Below are 21326 nucleotides of genomic sequence, written 5' to 3' on the forward strand. Positions count from 1 at the left end.
AGAAAGCATTGCAAAACAAAGACTTCTGCGACAACAACAACAAAGTGGAGCACCATTGTGAATCAATGCCATTCAACTAATGAAGTTGGATGAAGACACAGTGGAGCCAACAATTGCAGTCAAACTGGGTAGCAATCAAGTTGAATCGACGGCATTGCTTGATTCTGGAGCTCAAGTAGATTTGATCTCTTACGGATTATACCAACATCTCAAATCCACAGGTCAACTTCATCCTACTCCTCAAGTGCTGGAAAGTAGTACATCACACTCGTTGAAAACATTGGGTTGGACTATATTGCATGTACAAGTACATCAATATATTTACCCAGACAAATTTTATGTAGTCAAGGATGCAAGCACACAACACCCAATGATATTGGGACAACCTTGGCAAAAAGAGTACAATGTGCACATATATTGGAATGCGAATGCAGTCAAAATTCAGCATGCACAAGAACAACAAGTAATAGCCTTTGCTCAACAATACCGGAATAATCAGCTGCCAGCAATGCAATCACTGGAAAAAGAGCCAAAAGCAAGAATGCCACAACAGAACAACATGATACCCACGGCTAACAAACAGGTAAAAGACAACCATGCTAACTACAAACATATGAAGTCACCGACCACAGTGCAAAGATCTAGGTTACCAAAACAAAGGAAACAAGTATGGATGTGGAAGGATAGAAATGACTTGAGAAACCACAAACAATGCAATGAAAGAATTCAACCGAAGAAGATAGTTCAACCATCAACCAAGGGCATAAGACAAATATGGATCCCAAAGAAAATGCTCAACAATAACCGAAATGTTACTCGCATTTGGCTACTGAAACAAACACAAAAGGAACTCCCTTCAGTACAAGCAACATCGGACGTCAGAAAGAAGCATTTGCAAAAAGACAACCAACAGTTACTTATGTGGATGCCAATCATCAATAAAACAGTGGCAACACAGGAAGTAGCAAAATACCTATAAAAACCGGCAAAAACAAGCTACCAATGGAAAGAAAAGGAAATACGGTCTACGGCAATTCCGGCCAAGCCAATCCTCTCCACAGAAATAACTAAGGCTATATCAACAGTAGCGGCAAAGCGACCGCCTTTTGCAAACAAGACAATTAAACAGAGAGCAGTAGAGTTACAACTGTTACTTGCAAAGAAAACAGGAAACCTCGACGACGAATGCCAATAAGCATCTTGCTTATACCCTTCCCTTGCACAACATTAATTTTTTCATGCATTGACCGAGTATGCATCAATTAGGGCCACATTAATCGGCCATGCATTAGTACAAATTTTTCAACCTATGCACGGCACATACTCCGAGGCGATACCTGGTCGTCCGGGAGGACTCCGGCTAGGAGGGGGGGAGGCATTCTCAAAGGGCATGATTTTCGACTATTTTAAGGGTTGTTGTTTGATTGCAAAATTTTCTAGACTAACCCAAGTACATATGCCCTTATACAACATGTATCTAGAGGTATGTGGGGCCAAACGCCAAATCAAGCCCCTAGGTGTGTGTATATAAGTAGAAATAGCCATTTTTCGAGCAAAATATTAGTAAAACAGAGAAATCCGGCCATAAAAATTGCATGTGAGTGTATATAATGTTTGGCGGTGATGTTTGTGATTTATTATGATTTTTGGGGATTTTCTGGGTTTGCTTTGCTATTTTTCTTTTAGTTTTACTAATTTTCGGCAGAAAAACTTCAAAAATACAAAAAGCAGGTGAAAAACGATCGTAATGAAAAACAAAAAATATGGGGATGATCAGTGACTATAGGACAACCTATGGTACAGTGAGGGTGCAATTATGAGACTAGAGCGGAAAGCGTGTTTTGGCCAGGTTTTGACCGAAATGCCAAATTTTTGGTAAACAGGACAAATGGAGTCCAAATCAAGAAATTTTTGAGCCTAAACCACATCTCGCAAGAAGTTGGGAGCACATGTGAAATTTCATGAAAAGTGGTTTGGGAACCTCCATTATAAGAAATTTTCACGTCATTTTTAGCTCATTTTCACTATTGACATTTGAGAGAGAGCTTTTGCCACCTAGAGCGAGCGGGACTTTCAGTAGCTTCTACGACGCGCATGACTACCCGACGCGCTTCAGACATGAGAGGTAGGCTCACCACCTTGAGCTTTTCGCACATGTTTGTCGTTTTGTCGCGAAAACTAGCGTAGGGTTCACACACAAAGCGGGTAGTAGAGACCTACAAGTCGAGGCAGCCACCTAACGACTAACCCAAAAGCATTGAGACTTTACCGGAAGCTTACCCTAGCATAGGAGACCAGTCTTGGATGTCCAAAGGTAGTAGAAAACCATCGGGAAAAATCCTAATTCCTAGAACCCCGAAAGAGGCCACCAAATGGGAAATCGACGAAAAGGCGCCCTAATGCTACCAAAATTCATGGGGAGGAGCATCTCAACATGCTCGACAAGTCTATGTGGCCCACATGACCAAAAAGTGACCCGAAGGGGCACTAAACTTTAGAAACGGCATCAGACACACAAAGCGTCAAATAGCTCTTGCGGCCAAACCGCATGCCCGTTTGCCACCAAACTTCATGAGTGGCTTTCCTAGACCATCAACAACCAAGTCCTATGGTGGTAGACCACCACAAATCATCGGAGATATGTAAACGCAACCACGGATGCTTCTAGAGCGACAAATTGCTAAATGAAGCTCCAGTGAAGCCAAAATCGACAAAAACCATACGGCAAGGATCCCCAAGGGATCGGGAAGCTATGGAGACCAACATCAAGAAATTGCATTGCCAAAAAGCACTCCAAAAGTCAGAAAAAGGCTCGGAGGCTCTGAAATCCACATAGGGAGTTACTTTCTATCCATATGACTTTTTTGTTGAAATTAGGCTTAAAAGGGACTCACGGGGACCAAGGGCAGGAACTAGTGACAAAATCCATGAAAAAATCATAAGGAGACATCCTACGCGTAGGATGTCTCAAGGGAATTTTTGGGCACAAATCCCAATATTTTTCATCACACACATTTTCTGAATGACCTTTACATGCTAGCCACCAAGTTTGGACCAAAATTGACCTCATATGCATGAAAAACGCAAAGTTAGGGCATAGAGGCAATAATGGGCCATAGACCTACCAAAACTTGTCCAAATCACATGAAGCTTGCGCAACACATTCACAAGCACATAACCAACCAATTTGTGTGGTCAGACGCAAAAATTGATGAGGTAGACATCCTACGCGTAGGATGTCTATTTGACATTTTTGGCCTACAGAGGATGTTTGTCCATTCCAGATCCAATCACATTATCTTCAAGAGCTCATATACCAATTTTGAAGCCATTCTAATCATTTTTGACCCCCAACACCTTCAAGATACACTTTTTGAGCCCAAAAACACTACACAAGCTCTTACAAGCATCAATTCTTGTTCAAATCCAAATCCAAGAGCATGGCCATGTTCCATAGGCCAAGGACTACCCACAAAACAAATCCCATGCCATTTTGATGAAATAGACATCCTACGTGTAGGATGTCTCCAACATATTTTTGACCTTCTGTGTAAAGAGAGACATCATGGGAGCCAATACCATGGTGTAATGAGCCCATATATCAATTTTCAACCCATTTGGACATCACTTGCTACCTGTTATGGACTTTCTACCCAATTTGTGACCTAAAGCCTGAATCAGCCCAAAAAATCCACTTTTTGATGCCCAAATCCATATCCAAGCACATAGCCATGTTCCATAGGCCAAGGACTACCAGCATGTCAAGTATCACCCAATTCTGATGAAAAAGACATCCTACGCATAGGATGTCTAAATGGAAATTTTTGGCTAGAATTGCACTGTGAGCACATGCACAGTTTCACAAGTTCCTTTTACGCTTTATTTTCAATTTTCAAGTCATTTGGATAGATAAAACTCAGTTTCTCAACTGATATGGAAAAAAACGCTAACTTCGGACTACTAAGTGCAACAGGATCTATGGCAGCTACAAAGTCACTGCGGCAAAGAAGAAAAGAATGACCATAAAACATTACCTAGAAGAGGTTGAGCCCTTCGTCATACCAGAAGGAACTCTAAAGCCAACAAGCACATGGATCCAAGAAGATCTTCTGGAATCCAATGATCTAAAGATTTACCAAGGCGTGTTCAAAGACACCGACGGAAACGTGATAGAGCTACCAATGCTACCGCGGGAACTCTATGAGTTCGTCAGAAGCAAGATGTCAGAGTATCTGGAGAGAATTGATCTTCACAATTACTTTGAAGCAGTGCCGACGGGTGTTGACATAAAAAGAGTCTAGGAATTTGTGACAACAATAAAAGAAGATGGAGTGGCCAGAGTAATAGATCTGCAGGGCAAACCAGGCACCGAGATTCTGATCACAGAAAGAGTGGTGGCAGCTGCACTAGACCTCTCCAACAAGGGGGATAGTGTAACCAAAAGAAGAGACGAAGTAAAGGTGTACAATGAAAAGAAAGCCAACTATACCTTTGAAGATATTGCCAACCCCAAAGTGGAAATCATGAGCTAGCTGTACAATCAATATTTCCATGTGTACAAAGAGGCCACAAAAGTACAGGATGCCGCATGCAAAAATTGCCACAACCTTCACCTGGGCAATGCAGAAAAGCAAGCCGAAGATCATCAATTATGCAGCTTATGTACATGATAATTTGGTGAAAATGGGCAACAAGAACCCTACATACATCGTGCCGGGTGAGATAATCACAAAGGTGATTTATGGGGCATTGCACGCCAAGGAAAGATGGCCCGACCCTCCATCACAAAATGACTGGCTGAGGCTCACTGGCTGAGGCTCAAAGAAGATAAAGAAGACGAGCAACAAAAAGCACCAAGGGTGGCAACCCATTTGAAACGCCGGTTAGAAACCGTGCAAGAAGAGAAACCAGAGCAAAAGAAAGGAAAGAAAGAATCTGCCCAAGTGCCAGCAAAAGAAACGAAATCACAGAAAGATGCACGACTAGAGCGGCTGATGGAAAGATTCAGGGCAGAAAGAGCCCTCAAAGGAGATTTAAGCAAGCTATATGGAAGCCGTCTCTAGAAGCAATGTCGGGATCATCCCGACGAGTGCATAGAGACAAATTTCATGATTACATTAAGAATTTTGAGATTCTTGATGCCACAAGAGAGAATATCCCACATGTGCCCTTTACAGAAGAGGAAGTGGAGCAAGTCCGATAGAAACTGCTAGAAGAGTAGGAGGGCCAAGAGAGAGAAAGGAGACCAAGGCGGACAGAGATTTCATGAAAAAGCCAAAAAATCCACCGGCCAGCCCTGAGTCCAGCCCACTGCCTTCACCACCTCCTCGTAGCCCTCCACAAGAAGACAAAGAGGAACAAGACAAACCACAAGAACAAGAAGAGGCCAAGCAAGAGCAAAGCCAAGAGCAGGAACAAAAGGAAAAGGCTAAGCCTAAAAGTGGGCAACCAGAGCCAGATGAGTCATATAAAACATTTCTAGACCTACTAGCGTCCAGATACACAAAAGAAGAGGCTGCCACAGTCGCATTTGACTTGGCAAGCACGGGAAACAAAGAGAAAATGCAAAGCATAAGGATAGTAGAGCTACAGGAGATGGCCACTGATACAGTGGACCTGCACCCGCCCACCAATGATTGGGATGTAGTGATGACAAAGCTTACTGAGATCAAAACCCAGTGAATGGCCTCAGAAAGTGAAAGGGCAACTCTCAAAGCCACTGAAGTGCAGATAAAGCTGGAAGTTGACACTTTACGGAAGCAAAGCCAAAGGCAGATAGAGAGAGAAGCAGAGCTGCAAGCTAGTCTGGCAAGAGTATTGCAAAGATGCCAGGAAATGGAAAGAGAAAATCAAGCAGCAGCCCAAAGACTACAAGGAGCCGAAGAGGAGTATAGACAACTCAGCAAGTCATTGACAGATGCAGAGAGGGAAAGGGATAACCTAACCCTACAACTTGCTGAGCAGTCCAAGGAAGTAGAGGCCATGAGAAATGCCAAGGAAAAGGAAGAAATAGACCAGGAGGCTAGCTAGGATGAGGTCCTTGAGCTCAAGGACCAGCTTAAAGTTAAAGATCAAACCATCCAGCAGCTACGGGCATCTCCTGCCAGAGTCAGAGCCTCGGGGGGTTCACTATGTGTAAATCTACCATATCACGTGCGTTCAAGACATGTTTGTAAAACCCCTTATCTATAGATTTTGTTAAGAATAAAATGTACCCTTTTCTTTTAAAATCTGTAAGTTCTTTTCAAGTTTGAAAAAATCATGTCCTTCTGTACATATATTTCTGTAAGTTTCAAGAACTTTAAATACCCTTCTGTTGAACTCACATGATAGGTTACATTTTTCTTAGGTGACCTCCCCGGGGTCAGAGTTACTAGCTTGACTCACACCACTACAGAAAGCCAGCACTACAAGAGGCTCTTCATATTAGCGACGCTCATAGCGACGCCGGCTGGGGTAAAAAAATAACCGAGCGCGCCCAAAAACTCAGATCTCAGATCTGAGTTTTTCGGCGCCCTCAAGCAAGGAGCAGGTAACGCTCTCCCTCACTCTCTCTCTCTCTCTCTCTCTCTCTTTTTCTTCTCCACACACACACACACACACACACACACACACACACGAGGAGAGGAAGGAGAGCCAGGTATGCTCCTTCCCTCTCCTCATTCTCATGTTCCCTTCCCCTCTTTCTCTCTCCCTCTCTCACACACACACATACACACACACATAGTGTTTTTGAGAGAGAGAGAGAGAGAGAGAGAGAGAGAGAGAGAGAGAGAGAGAGAGAGAGAGAGAGTACAAACAAAAACAAAAACGCACACTCACATACATAAACAAAGAATGCACACACACATTGAGAGAGAAAAAGAGAGAGAGAGAGCATGCATAAACAAAAAACGCACGCATTGAGAGAGGAAAAGAGAGAGAGAACATGCATAAACAAAAAACGCACACATTGAGAGAGGAAAAGAGAGAGAAAACATGCATACGATCCAAAAAAACGCACACACATTGAGAGAGAAAGAGAGAGAAACTAATTTAACGTCGTAGGAAACTAATTAAAATTAAAAGACCTAAAGATCTAGCCGACGAGGAGTTGAACTGAAGACCTATTATTCAAGAGGGAAATGGCATAATCAATCTATCATACTTGGCATGGGTGATAGAAAGGTTATACCATTTATCTCTTTTTATTGGCACATACATCCACACACGCGCACACACACAAGAAGAAGAGAGTTATAACGTCGTAGGAAACTATCTTAAAAGACGTTAAAGATTAGGTTATATGTAGACTTACATTAAATTAGATTTAGGTTTATTTTTAACTAGATTTACGTTTATTTAAGCTAGATTTAGATTTACGTTATATGAGATTAGATTTAGGTCTCCATAGACTGCGATGCCTGCATGAAGCGGGTGAAGAAAGCCCTCAATGGAATATAGGGTATTGCTGCCTTCACTCATGGTGGGCTCCGTCGATCCAAAAGTACTGGTGAAATGTCTTCAGAAGATAGGGAAGAAGGTGGATCTTCAGGGCGGCAAGAGTCACTACATCCCCGACACAATGACCATCTAGACAACCTCTAGTCATTAGACTTACGTTAAATTAGATTTAGCTTTATTTTTAGTTAGATTTACGTTTATTTAGATTTACGCTTATTTACGTTAGATCGAGTCCACGCAAGAATTACTTACGGTTTAGGGTTTAGAGTTAGACGAACAGTGAAAAGATCTACTGTGAAAAGATGTTAAGATGAAGTGAAGTGCTACAGCTAGAGAAGAGGCAAAGGGATTTTGTCCACTACATGCAGTATCATGTAGACGTGGGTGTGTAGATTTCTTGTACCCACAAATATAGGTATTGACCAATAAAGACGAGATTATAACCCGGTGGTTCTGATCTCCGTGCACCTCTAGACCGAGGTGTGCGGGGATTGGACATGACTAGAGAATGTGAGGTAAAGAGAGAGAGAGAGAGAGAGAGAGAGAGAGAGAGAGAGAGAGAGAGAGAGAGAGAGAGAGAGAGAGAGAGAGAGAGAGAGAGAGAGATAAGACGAAGAATGCCAATAGAATATTAAATTTGTTGTCCAGGTTATAAGTTTTTTATCCTCATTATGAGTAGTGACGAGGATGTGGGACCGTCCAACCGAAACACCTATCTCTCAACGAGGGTCTTATGTCCTTGTAATCAATGCAAGCATGCTGTGCGACGGACAAGACGTGTTTCTTTGCAGCACGTTCGCGAATTTGGCGAGTTCGATCCATCTATTATAGATCGAGTTGTTGCCAATTATAACTCGTCGGACTCTGACGCTGGCCAACAAGCAGCAATCTTGCAACCCAATAGACGTGTTCGCAAGCGCTTTGGTCAAGCAGCATATGTGAGGCCACAAGATGTAGCCTCTGACAGCTCGGGGGATGATCATGCAGAGCACATTCCCAACGAGGCAATGTTTGAGCCCGAGATTGATGAAATGATCGAGACGATCATGGATTCAGAAAGGCTTATCTATGATGATATGAAAAGTGAAGCCGATACGTCATTGTATAATGGAGCACGTATGTCTAGATTGAAAGCACTCCTGGTTCTTCTCAACATGCAGACAAAGTTTGGATGGAGTGACACTAGCGTCACAACGCTTTTCAGGTGATCTATTACAGTTAGTTTACTTTAATAGAACTCTAAATGTATAATGATCTGATAGATTTTTACACGACTGTATCATATTTTTATGTTGTGTAGATTGCTGAAAGAGCACATACTACCAGCTGACAATGTGATGCCAGATTCCCGAGATGAAGCAAGAAAGATTTTGCGAAACTTGGGGATGGATTACAATTCTATCCACGCTTGTCCTAATGACTGCATTCTTTTCAGAGGGGAATACACAGACATGGAGAAGTGTCCGAAATGTGATTCCGAAAGATATCGAGTAGATCTCCACGGGACAAAAATTCCACAAAAGGTTTTGCGACATTTTCCTTTGCTTCCTCGCATCAAGCATTTCTTCGAATGTAAGTCCATGGCCGCCCTAGCATCATGGCATGAGGAGAATAAATCTTCGGATGGTGTGCTACGAATTCCTGCAGATTGCGCAGCCTGGAAACATATAGATGGAACATGGTCGGATTTTGCCAGGGAAGCTCGAAATTTGCGCTTAGGCCTGGCTATGGATGGCGTAAATCCATTTGGTCAAAGATCAACATCTTACAGTGTATGGCCCGTTGTCATCGTCAACTACAACATTCCCCCGTGGTTGACTACGAAGAAGGGGCACCTATGGCTAAGCTTGATTGTGCCAGGGCGATATAAAGTGGGGAATATGGATGTGTATCTTCGTCCACTATTGGAAGAGATACAACAATTGTGGATTGGCATAGAGGTGGTGGATATGAGCCGACACACAGGACGACGGAATGCTTTGATCAGAGGCATTCTAATGTGGACCATGCATGACTATCCCGGGCTAACAGAATGCTCAGGTGATCTATTGACACTCCTCACTCAGACACTGTAAATATTGTTTTTTCCCATAGTTGATCTATTATCATGTGTATACATGCAGGACTTCAAACAAGCGGATATAGAGCATGTGTCACATGTGGACCTAGACTGAATGCACGTAGGGCACCCTCACTGAAGAAGCAAATCTACGAAGGTCATCAAGCATATCTTCCAGAGAATCATGTGTTACGCGACGGCTTTTTGGGAAGAGAGCCACCAAGGATGTCTGCACAAGCATGGTTAGAGCAGAAGGAGATGTGCGATGACGGATTGCCTCCAGGGATGAAGAGACTATCTCTATGGTACGAGTTACCATACTGGCCCCGACTCATGATCAATCACTTGCTCGATCCAATGCACATATTCAAGAATGTGGGTAATCTACTATGGGACCATTTGACCGGCAAGAAAGATACTTTGGGAGCCAGAGTTGACCTTAGAAATGTGGATCGTATGGAGCAATATTGGCCGCAAACAGCGTCTGATGGATCGATAAAACTCCCTAAAGCACCATGGATTTTCACAGGAGCCCAAGAACGCAAAGTAAAAGAGGCCATTCGATCTTTGCGGACCCCCACTGGCGTAATGCACTCGCTCCGAACGTGTTTCACTAAAGAAGGAAAGCTTACCGGTTTGAAGTCACACGATTGGCATAAAATGTGTCAGGTACGTTCATAGTGGACTTTAGTATCATTGCATAAAATGTGGACTTTAATATCATTGCTGCACATACTTTACAGTTTATTTTACCGGTTGCCATTGAGGGATGTTTGTCTCTCGACATCCGTAACACAATCTACAAACTTGCAAAGCTGGTGCAATGGATCTCACAAAAGGAGATCAACGTAGACTCCATACCATTCGCCAAACTAAATGCTGCGGAGCTTGTGTGCATGTTTGAGAAACATTTTCCTACTACAATGCTAACCATTCAGGTGCATCTTCTTGTTCACATAGTTGATGAGGTGGAAATAGCTGGCACAGTTCATTCCAGATGGATGTTCTTCTTAGAGCGTTTCATGAAAACGCTTAAGGGATATGTGCGTCAAAAGGCACGTCCGGAGGGTAGCATGGCAGAAGGTTGGTTGGTATCAGAGTTCCTAGTGTACATTGAAGAGTGGCTAGACGGATTTGATAAATCCCGGGACACGCTATGGCAAACCATAGATGATGAGCGCATATCTGGGATTGTCATGTGCAATCTCGGTGTTGAGAAGAAGATGACGGAAGATCTAGAGGCTAAAATCAACCGATTTTGCATGCTTCACAATCCAGTGATGCAAAAGTGGATTTCACAATATGAGGATGCAAAGCAAGAGCGACAAAGGGCACGAATCGAGTGGAGACGGGGAAGACGACCACCGATGCACTATCCAGCGGTTCTGGAGATCCTACCAACCTTCATGAGCTTAAGATGGTTGCACAACCAATTGAAAAGCGCACAACAATGCGGTGACGAAGTGACTGAAGAAGAGTGGGAGTACTCTCGGGGTTGCGCGACCAAGGTAAGTTTGCAATGTACGACTAGCAAGTGACTTTATTTATAAACGTTTGAACGACCACTCATAATCTTTGTTCGTTGTAGTATAAGTCATACACAGCAGCATGGTGTAAAGGTCGACATTTTAGGGTGGAACGAATCGACAAAAAGCGTTTTACTCAAGATTGTGGAATCATGGCAAAATTTGAACAGTCTAGTCGACGACGTTCCTCTGATGCAGATCCTGTGGTGGCGGAACTCACTTACTTCGGCACGCTGCAAGAGATTTTGAGGATCGATTACAGAGGATTTTTTGTTGACTTGTTCGACGTGCAATGGTTCAAGATAATCATGGAGGGTCGCAACGCTACTGTGCGTAGAGGAGAGTCTGGTTTTCTTGAGGTGGATTCTACTAAGAAATGGACTGACCTAAGAGACACTTTCGTACTACCCGAGCATTGTGAACAAGTAAGTATGTAAATAGTTAACATCCCCCTTTTACAAGTTATGTGCTTGAAAGCTCTCATGTAAGTTATGTGGCTCTGGTAGGTAGTATTTCATCCTACAAAGTCTACATCAAACTGGTGGTACGTCATAGAGGTAGCCCCTCGTAGTGCAAGGACGTATGAAGGCTACCATGTGCCAATCACAACGACATCAATGGAGGAGATCAGAGAAGATGCTCAATCAGAAGCCGCTGCGATGGTGCCAGACGAGCATCAAGATGCTACTACTCTATATGGGGTGCATGCAGAGGAGCTACAAAATGAAACAGAGGATATGTGTTTAAACGGAGAGCTCTATATAGATATAGGAAGTTATGCTGAGTTATGCGAGGATGAGAGAGAGATCTCTTAAAGCCACAAATATTGTATTTGAACAATTTTGCTCCGTGTTGTAAAAGCTCTGGCTCTCTAAGTACCTTCCATGGTGTATAACGCTCTTTTCTACTCGCGCTCACATCTTTTGATTGAAAATTCTGAGTTTTCGACTTGTCTCTTCTATCACTCGATTCATTGCATCATTGTATTTATATGCGTCATTACGTCATTGTATTTAATGGTCTTTGCGTCATTGTCTACTCTATTCATTCAATATTAAGTTTAAATATTCGTGTGTTTAATGCAGGTATGGATGATGAGGAGTTTCTTTCTTCTTTGTCACCGCAGCAGAGACAGTGGTACGTGGAGCGTCATCGCTCTGGCGCATCATCGCGCGTTCCTACACCATCCGCATCTCCCTCTCTTTTGGAGCATTCGGCGCGCTCCGAAGCTTCGGCGTCGACGAGACGAGCTTCACACTCGTCGAGACATCGGCGCTCTAGTGGTGGCGGTGGCGGTTGTTGTGGGGATTCCGCCACCGATGCCTCCACACCGCCTCGCGTTCGACGTGGCTCTTTACCCTCCCCTTCTTTGCCCGCCCCCACACCAGCCACAGCATCGCCATCTACGCCAGGTTTTGCACGGCTGACTGTTCCTAGAAGCTACACACCTCTACCTACTCCGCCAGGAGCCACCCCACTCGACACTCCTCGCTTCGGGGCCCAGACGCCGGTGGAGACACCTGACGTCCGTACCCCCATCGACACGCCGCTAGAGACCCCTGCCGGGACACCCAGGTTCACGCGTCACCGGCCAGAGGGCTTGCCTTACTCCGTCGACATCAGCGGCGGCATCATCATGGATGATGACGGCAAGAAGGTGATCTCGCGCATGCGTGGTCTTTGCTCTCAGCTGTTTAGACACTATATACTAAACAAATGGAGTGAAGTACCAAGTGATTTAAAAAACAGAGTCATCAGCATACTTCATGATGAGTTTCCCGTTCCAACACGGGATCAGCGCTTCAATGAAGACCTAATGAAGATTCGAATGCGCGAATACTGCAAACACAAGCGTTCCGAAGTGCAAAAAGCAATCAAGAATGGGTGGAATAGGCCAGATTGGCTGGCCAAAGAAGATTGGAAGAATGCGAAGAAAGTAGCGCGCGAGAATCCCGACAAGTGGAAGCAACAAAAGGATGCAGCCAGAGCGCGAGTAGAGGCAAGGAGCTCGCACCACTTGGGGAGCGGTGGATGGGCATCATTTGAGGCTGATTTTGTAAGTCTTTTCACATTGCTCTTTATGCATGTTCGATAGTTTAGGGTTTATGAGTTTTTTAGTTCTAACATAATGAGATCTTTGTATGTTTTGACAGTGGTCGATGACAGGACGTGATCCCACACCGTACGAGCGCGAGTACGCAGGCAGGAAGGGCTTAAACGCCCTGATGGACATTCTCAGTTCTCGCGGCGGCATGGTTAGTATTAGGGTTTACTCTTTTTTATTTTTTGTATTGTTTTATAAATGTCGTTATATGTTTATACTTACTGAAAGCTGTCTTATTGTCTTTTTTTGCAGAATCCGACAGATACGCCGCTTGGACGCGATGAGACGTCTGACTAGACGACGTCAGTTTAGCCGTAGCTAGATAGCATTAGTTTAGGGTTTCTCATAGCTTATGTATCATGAGACGGATTTTATACGTCTTTTTGAACCATGTATATTATTACATTTGTCACCGCAGTTCCTTTTGCCAATCAATTCTTTATGCCTATGATGTTGTACAATTGTCATTATTACATTTGCCAATCAATTCATTTTGCCTATGATGTGTACAATTGTCAATTTTGCAAACAATGCGTCTTGTGGGTGACTATTTTGGGTCTATTATCTACCTTTGCACTTTTTTTAAAAAGTGAATCAAGTACAATATGGTTGATGGGTGGCAGGGCATTCAATGCCCTGCCACCAAAAAAATATTCTCTCGGGCGTCGCTATAAGCGTCGCTATTTATGGCTCTGTAGCGTCGCTATGAGCGTCGCTATAGTCTTCTGGGTAAACGTCGCTATAGGCGTCGCTATAAGCGTCGCTATATGAGTCGCTATATAGCGACGCTCATAGCGACGCATATAGGGACGCTTATAGCGACGCTCGTAGCGACGCTTTTAGCGACGCCGGGGGTTATAAAAACCCAATGTATTTCCGTCGCTAACAGCGTCACAAGAGCACACAACCTCTTGTAGTGCAGATCTATGAAGAACAGATGAAGGAGCTTCAGAAAGAGTTAGCTTTAGAGAAAAATCAAAGGTTGATGATGGCGGAAGGGTCCATGGTGATGCAAACACGCATGGAAGAAGAGCAAAAGGCAATACAAGATGAGCTAGAAGTTATCAAGAGAAAGCTCGAGGAGGTGGAAAAGGTAAACGCCGGATTAAATGACCTCCTCGTGAACATGGGAGAAGAAGCTGAAGCGGAGAAGCAGATGCTCCTAAAGAAAATAGAAGAGCTGAGAGGACAACAAGCACAAGAGCAAGCAGGCATAGGGCCGACAGCCATGGAAAGCATAGACCTAGAGAATGTGGCAGATCGTGTGGACACACCCATGCAAGAGGACATCCTAGTAGGACCCTCTCAAGAGCCACAAGATCTGACGCAAGAAGAGGAAGAGAAGCTGCGCAAGGCCATAGATGCAAAAATGAGAGAAATGGCTAAGGAAGTCTTGGAATGGGAGCAGAGGGTTTTTAAATCCATGACCATTCAGAAGATCGACGCCAGCAACCTCCGACGGGAATGGCTACAGCCCTCTCTCCCATATCCTTTGCTAAAATATGAAGCCGCAACCATTAACAAGAGGATAAGAGAAGAGCCAACAGTGCCACTCTACATAGCAGATATCTCCCAGCCTGAAGGGGCCAAGTTAATAGTCGACTCCCAACCCAAGTGGAGGAAAGCATGGCTGACTAAGTACCCACAGTACCTTATCCATCTGGTAGAGGCACCCAAACTCATCAGAGATAATCAAAGCTTCTACCCTCTACCAAGGATACGGACATGGAAGGCCCAGGAAATACTACAAAGAAGCCAACCCACTTGGCTGAACTATCTGAAGCTGCCATGCTTGAAGGTAGGCGAGAGAATAAGTGTTCAATACATGGTGAAAACCCTAACGAGCGCCATCAAATTGTTCACTGGCTTGCCTGACCTTTCTTGAATAATGATGAGGAAGATCTGCAAAACCCTTTTGGCAGTTTTCGAGACGTTCAAAGCAGGCCAGCAGGTGACAGACAATATCTTCTTCTTTCAAGATATGTAGAGGTGTGCATATGATCTATCTGGTCAGCCTTCCAAGGAGGTGATACATGCATTGTATCAAAGGATAATGTTTCTGCCATCCTATCACTTCCAGGCCTTTGAAGAAGCTTTCTACACTGGCTTCTTCACCATAAACACTGACATATTCGGCCCAACACTGTTGGATTTACATGCAAGATATGAGTCGCTGCTCAAGATGCGCGAAACCATAAGATGAAGAGGCAGCTCAACATCCATGTCGGGGACGACATGAGCAAGGAGGGGGGGAGTGTTAGAAGCTGGACACACCCTACGGAAACTGACTTCTCGGTGGATTATCATTTTTTGTAATTATTCATTTATTGAGAAAACTCGACATTTCACCTTATAAATATTGAGGCTTATAGAAGTTTCCAGATTGTATCACAGTTTTGATAGTTAGATTGAGTAGATGGTTGATTTGGAACTTTAGGGTTTGAGAATTGTAAGGTATTTATACCACTTTTTGACCTTAATGAAAAACCTTTTTTCATTTTTAGAGGAGGGAGTTTTTAAAGTCTGGGAGTGAGCGTACTGCGTACGAGAGAGAGTGTGAGCTTCATCTTGACGCTACGTGTGCACCGGTGGTCGGAATCGAGTGCGGAGAAGTGCAGCATGTTGCCCCCGACGAGAGGTACGTACCGATACCTACATTGTGCGCGTACGGTCCGGTTTTGTGAGCTCCTTCTACGAGCTTCATCTGGTGATTCGGTGAGCATACATTGTCCGATTTTGCATTGCAGCATATCCACGCATTCACATTGAGTAGAGCTACACATTAGGCACTTAAGATTTTGGAAACGGAGACCTGCAAATTTTGGCCAGACATCCTACGTGATTTTGCACCGGGTGTTTTGGTTCATAGACCTTAGGGAGAGAGACCTATTGGTGATAGTAGGGTCTCCTTCAAGTTCTGTGGTGTTTTGAGATTGTTTGATGGGTGTTTGGCTCTAGAAAATGTTGTAGGAAGTTTCCTCTTATGCACTCTTGAAGGCTGTGACTTAGACATTGGGTAGAGACCTCTGTAGGAATTAGTTAGGAGTCGGTCCTAGGAGTCGGTCCAGTGTAGGTTGACACCTTATACTTGCTTCCACGCGCCTGCGGGTCGACCTTCGTCCTTAGTTGACAAATCTTGTTAGGTGAGTTCTCGCTATGCTGACGTCCGTTGGGCGTATCTGTCCAACAGTTGAGTTATTTGCAATTGTAACCTCTTTCCTAGTAATCAAGGCTAGCTTGTTTTAAGCAAAATTCTCGAAGCATAGCTAGCTTGCTTCCACCATGCATTTAATCTCAATGCCAATGATCGATCCACAGGCTCTTTTCATGAGAATCAACTTTCTGTTAGAATCATTGCCCAATTTAAGCTCTTGATTTTCAAGTGTGTTCAAAACTCATTGGAAATGTGATCTTTTTTTAACCTTTGCTTAGTTGACACCTGCAGTTCAAAGTGAATTCCTAGATATCTCAGTTTTGACGATCGAGGGGTGAGAACCACCTCTTGTCAAAAAATATATACACACTCTTATTTTTCCTAATTATTGATGTTTCCTGAGCATGGTAGAACTCGATTGTCTCTTCAAAAAGGAATGGGAGGAGGGGTGATCCGTGAACGGCGTTCGGTAGTGCACGAGATCGAGATGCATTGTGTGCATGTGTGTGTGAGGTGTACTGTGGCCAGCTGCAGAAAAAGGCTCAAGGAGACAAGGATGCGTGGTATGTTGTGCATTTATGGCTGTCGTGAGCGTGTGTGTGGGAAGGGTGAGCATGGCAAGGAGGCTGTAGCAATCTAGAAGTGTGTGTATATGTGTGTGAGTGCAGGACAGTCGCAACATTCTGTGTGTGTGGCCGAGTGTTACAGGTGGTGCTGAACTGGCAGCAGAGACGACATGCGTGTGTGTGTTTGGTAAGAGATGCCACACTGAACCGGGCACAGGGGTTGGCTGCTAGCGAGTTAAGACGAAACTGCAGTGTGGTGGGACTCAGCGAGGCGAGGCGAGGTCAACAGTTGCATGTGCATCTATCGTGGGGTGCAGGCCAACGTTAAACAAGGCTGCAAGGAGTCGGGACTCAAGACTCAGCAACTCTTCTTGTCTGTGTGTATGTGTTGACTCACAAGGGCCCAAGCAAGTGGGTGGTGTCGGCCCTGGGTCAACAGGGTTCAATTGAAGCCACAGTAAGGGTCTGTGTGGTGAGCCCACTTTCAAGCCAGGCGGGTTCTCACAGCACGGAGTATGTGTGTGTGCGTAAAGCCAAAGCGTGGTGTGCCATAGGGAGCCAGAAGACTCGCAAAAAAGTAGGTGCAACACGAGGGTTTTGTTAGGAAATAAGACGTAGCTAAATAGATAATTGAGTAGATTACTTAATGGAGAGAGAGATTTATATACACGAGATTATAGAGTAGAGAGAGAGAGAGAGAGAGAGAGAGAGAGAGAGAGAGAGAGAGAGAGAGAGAGAGAGAGAGAGAGAGAGTACACACGATATACGTGGTTCACCCAATGTGACCTATGTCCACGGGAAAGCAGCCACTCAATGGCTTTAGTACTTCAAAACAAGAAGTAGTTTACAAATGGATTATACCCTTAATGGAGCTCCTGCCTTGCTTCACTCTCACCACCTCACACTCACCTTGTTGCATCAACTTCACACTATGAAACGTGTGTAGAAATGGCCTCCTTTTATAGGCCAAAAGGGTTGACCTCTCTTATGAGAGACAGCCATGTGTAGCCGCCCTTGTGCGAATAAGTCCAAATCGGACCCTCCAATCCGCCCATGTGTGGCCGCCCTTGAGAAGACACTTCTGCTTTTGAATTCGGCCACCGGCCACCGGCCATTGACTTCTGACCACCGGCCATTGGCCATTGACTACCGGCCACCATCCAACCGACCGGTTGTTTTCCGACCACTTTCCGGCCGCCGTCCGGCCATAATATTCCGGCGAAAAAAAAAGTCTTGGGGGCCTCTGCCCTCGAGGCCTTTAAAGTTGTCCCTGATTCTTGTCCGTGAAAATTTTGGTTTCCGGTGAGTGATTTTCCTTCACGCACGATGGCTTCTCCTCATAATGGGGGCCTTACAAATGTGCGCTTTTACCAAAGAAAATTACAAGGGTAAATCAGGCTCCATACTTAACAGGTTTGGGTAGGAGACAAAGAAGTGTGTGTGGTGAGTACTACAAGCCAAGCCAAAAGGGTAAATCAGGCTCCATACTTAACAGGTTTGGGTAGGAGACAAAGAAGTGTGTGTGGTGAGTACTACAAGCCAAGCCAAAAGAGGTGGCCAGCACTGTGTGTATGCGTTTGTGTGTATGTGAGATTCTAAAAACAAAACTCTCTTTGGGGCTTGTTCCCACGGCCACAAGTGTCATGAAGAGAGTGTAAAGTATAATGCACACACAAATTATTGGGATGCCAATTTCAATGCAACACATGGATCGACCTCTTTTGATAAGTTCAAAGTTTTGAATACATTCTTAACACAGTGGATCTTGCATACTCACCATGTAATGAGGCATTCCATATTATAACATAGGCTATCATCACTACATACTTAATCATTCTCTCTTTCAAATTGCTTCAACTAAAATGTATGCATGTCCATTACTCGAATTCAAGTTTGAATGTGGCTCAATTTTCTTTTAGTTGAGCAATGCAAATCCAATGGACTCCTTTTATTGCCAAGTTCAAATTTCATTAGCAATCTTTGCAATATGAGTTGCCAAGTCCATTGTTTAAAATCATCCAAGCCCATTGACTTGTCATTTTGGTTTCTATGGCTACACACACGTGATTATGGCACCTCCAAATGCACAAATCACCGAAATTCTTACCATATCCAATCAAATTAGCATACATGACAATGGTAAAACGTAAAATCATTTTCAATTGTGTATCAATCGAATCATCAATTATACACATAGAACACTAACCATTTTAGGTCTTTTCATCATCACAATTGCCAACCAAGGCCAATCATTCATCTTCAATTTGGACTTTGAACACCAAAAATTTATGCAATAAATCCATCAATTACACATTGAAATTATCAAATTTCAAACTCAATCAAGCATAAGTGAATGCATGCATGCTTAATTTCTAAAAAATTAGCATCATTTTTATCCGATCAAGCAATGCACACACTCAAAAATTAAGCACAAATGATCGAATTTTTCGCAATCGGAAATGAATTAAAGCTTATACCTAATGATTGCACATACTTTTCATGAACATTTCATAATCAAAAACCATTTACGTGTCCCAATTGACCATCAATCATTGAAAATCAAGTGGTCATGGATGGACACACACACTCAATTGTTTTTGGCAATTAGGCTTATCCAATGTTTGAATTAGCCTCACATACTCACCATTTACATGATTTCATACTCATGTATCATCAATTCCATCACTTTATATGCATGCACACACTAAAAATTAGGTACACACACACTTGAAATTTTTGACAGTTTTGTCCCTCTTTGGTGCATGCACACACACAATGATTTTTATGCACACACATGATTTTTTCTTGAGAATTAAGCATTATCTTGTCACAACCATCATTCTTTAGTCAAGATTGACCATAAATTTCATCCCAAACAATCAAATTAGGCATTCAAAGTATGTTAATTGAATTACACACCTAATTTTAACAATAATTAGCAACACATTGGAATCAAACTAACCACTCAAAAAATTGAATGGAGTAGGTCAATGCACTTACAATTGATTGTATCCAAGCTAATACTTGCTCCACGCGATGATTCCATCATGCACACATATGTGTGGCTCTTCCAAATTAGCCCAAAAAATTGACCATTTTTAGGTCAAAAAATCAACACTTAAATCATCAAATTAGGCATGTATTAGCACAATTAACTTGATTAAAGTGATGATTCCACCTCTTACAAGGGGATTTCACATATTTTTCACTTCAAATGTTAGTGGTTAGGTTAGCAAGGTTAGTCAAAATTAGGAGAAATTAGCATTGAAACGAAGCAAAATTAGTAAGGGTTAGCATGAAATTAGTGAAATTGGGGGTTTGGGGTATTCATAACTCAACATTAGCATCAATTTATTGCATAATCATCATCAAATCACACCAAAAAATGAGTTACACACTCTCAAAAACCAACAAAATTAGTAGTGAAATTACTCTATTCTACACATCCTAAACCCACTAGCTTAGGTTATCGATCCTCGGTACCGGTGCCAAATGTAGGGATGCATTGTAGCACGACCTAATCACAACCCACAAACTTGTCAAATCGTGGATCGACAACCTAGCTAGGGCATGGAAGCACGAGCCTAGGATGTATAGACATAGAGGATTCAAGGGATCCTTCTTCTCATCATAGAGAGAAGCCATGGAAAGGGATTCCTCTAATCAACAACACATTCCTACTCACTAATCACTTGCACACAATCACGCGGTTGAAATTAACCTCTCACATCAATCACTCTTATTCACAAATCTTAATCACAACTACACAAGCATGCAATTAACATATCTACTCCGCATTAGTGTGTCCATTCCGGCACAACCCCTCAATGCAAATACATATGCACACACACTAACTGCACCATGGCCAATGGTGTGGATAGAATAGGTTAACTCAAAAAAGGGATTAGAGATCTACTATCACACTAATACAATCTCACTCCACACAATCAAGCAAATAAGACTAATAAGAAAGAAAGAGTTATTGATTATTAGAAATCAAGAGCTACATGGGCATGGAAAGCCCATGAGCCTCATGACCATCCACTCTACAAAGAGGAGTCCTCACCCAAGAATGACTTCTCATTAAGCATAGTTCTCTTTTATAGATTTGGTACGCAAACCCTTCAACTATGGGATAAAGTTGAGAGCTCTCTAGCCTACACTCATAAAACTTTGGAACTCCTACATGAGCCCAAGCCCTATACAATGAAAAGGAAATATTGTGCACTATGGCACATCCACAACTTGGTGCATAATTGGTGTAGCCTGTGTTAGCCGCTGCTAACACACATGTACAAAATATCATGGGTTTAACGTATTTCGATGGACCTAGCATCTTGGAGACATGGTGGAGCTTGATTCTCTTCATGTTTCAATGGAGCCTATCTTGGAAAAATGGTTTAGCATCCTTCTCTCCATGTTTCAATGGAGCCTAGCTTGGACAAGTGGTGGACCTTTGCTTCTCTCTATGTTT

This window comes from Adiantum capillus-veneris, chromosome 10 (genome assembly GCF_014529385.1).
Source record: "Adiantum capillus-veneris isolate H3 chromosome 10, ASM1452938v2, whole genome shotgun sequence".
NCBI lineage: Eukaryota > Viridiplantae > Streptophyta > Polypodiopsida > Polypodiales > Pteridaceae > Adiantum > Adiantum capillus-veneris.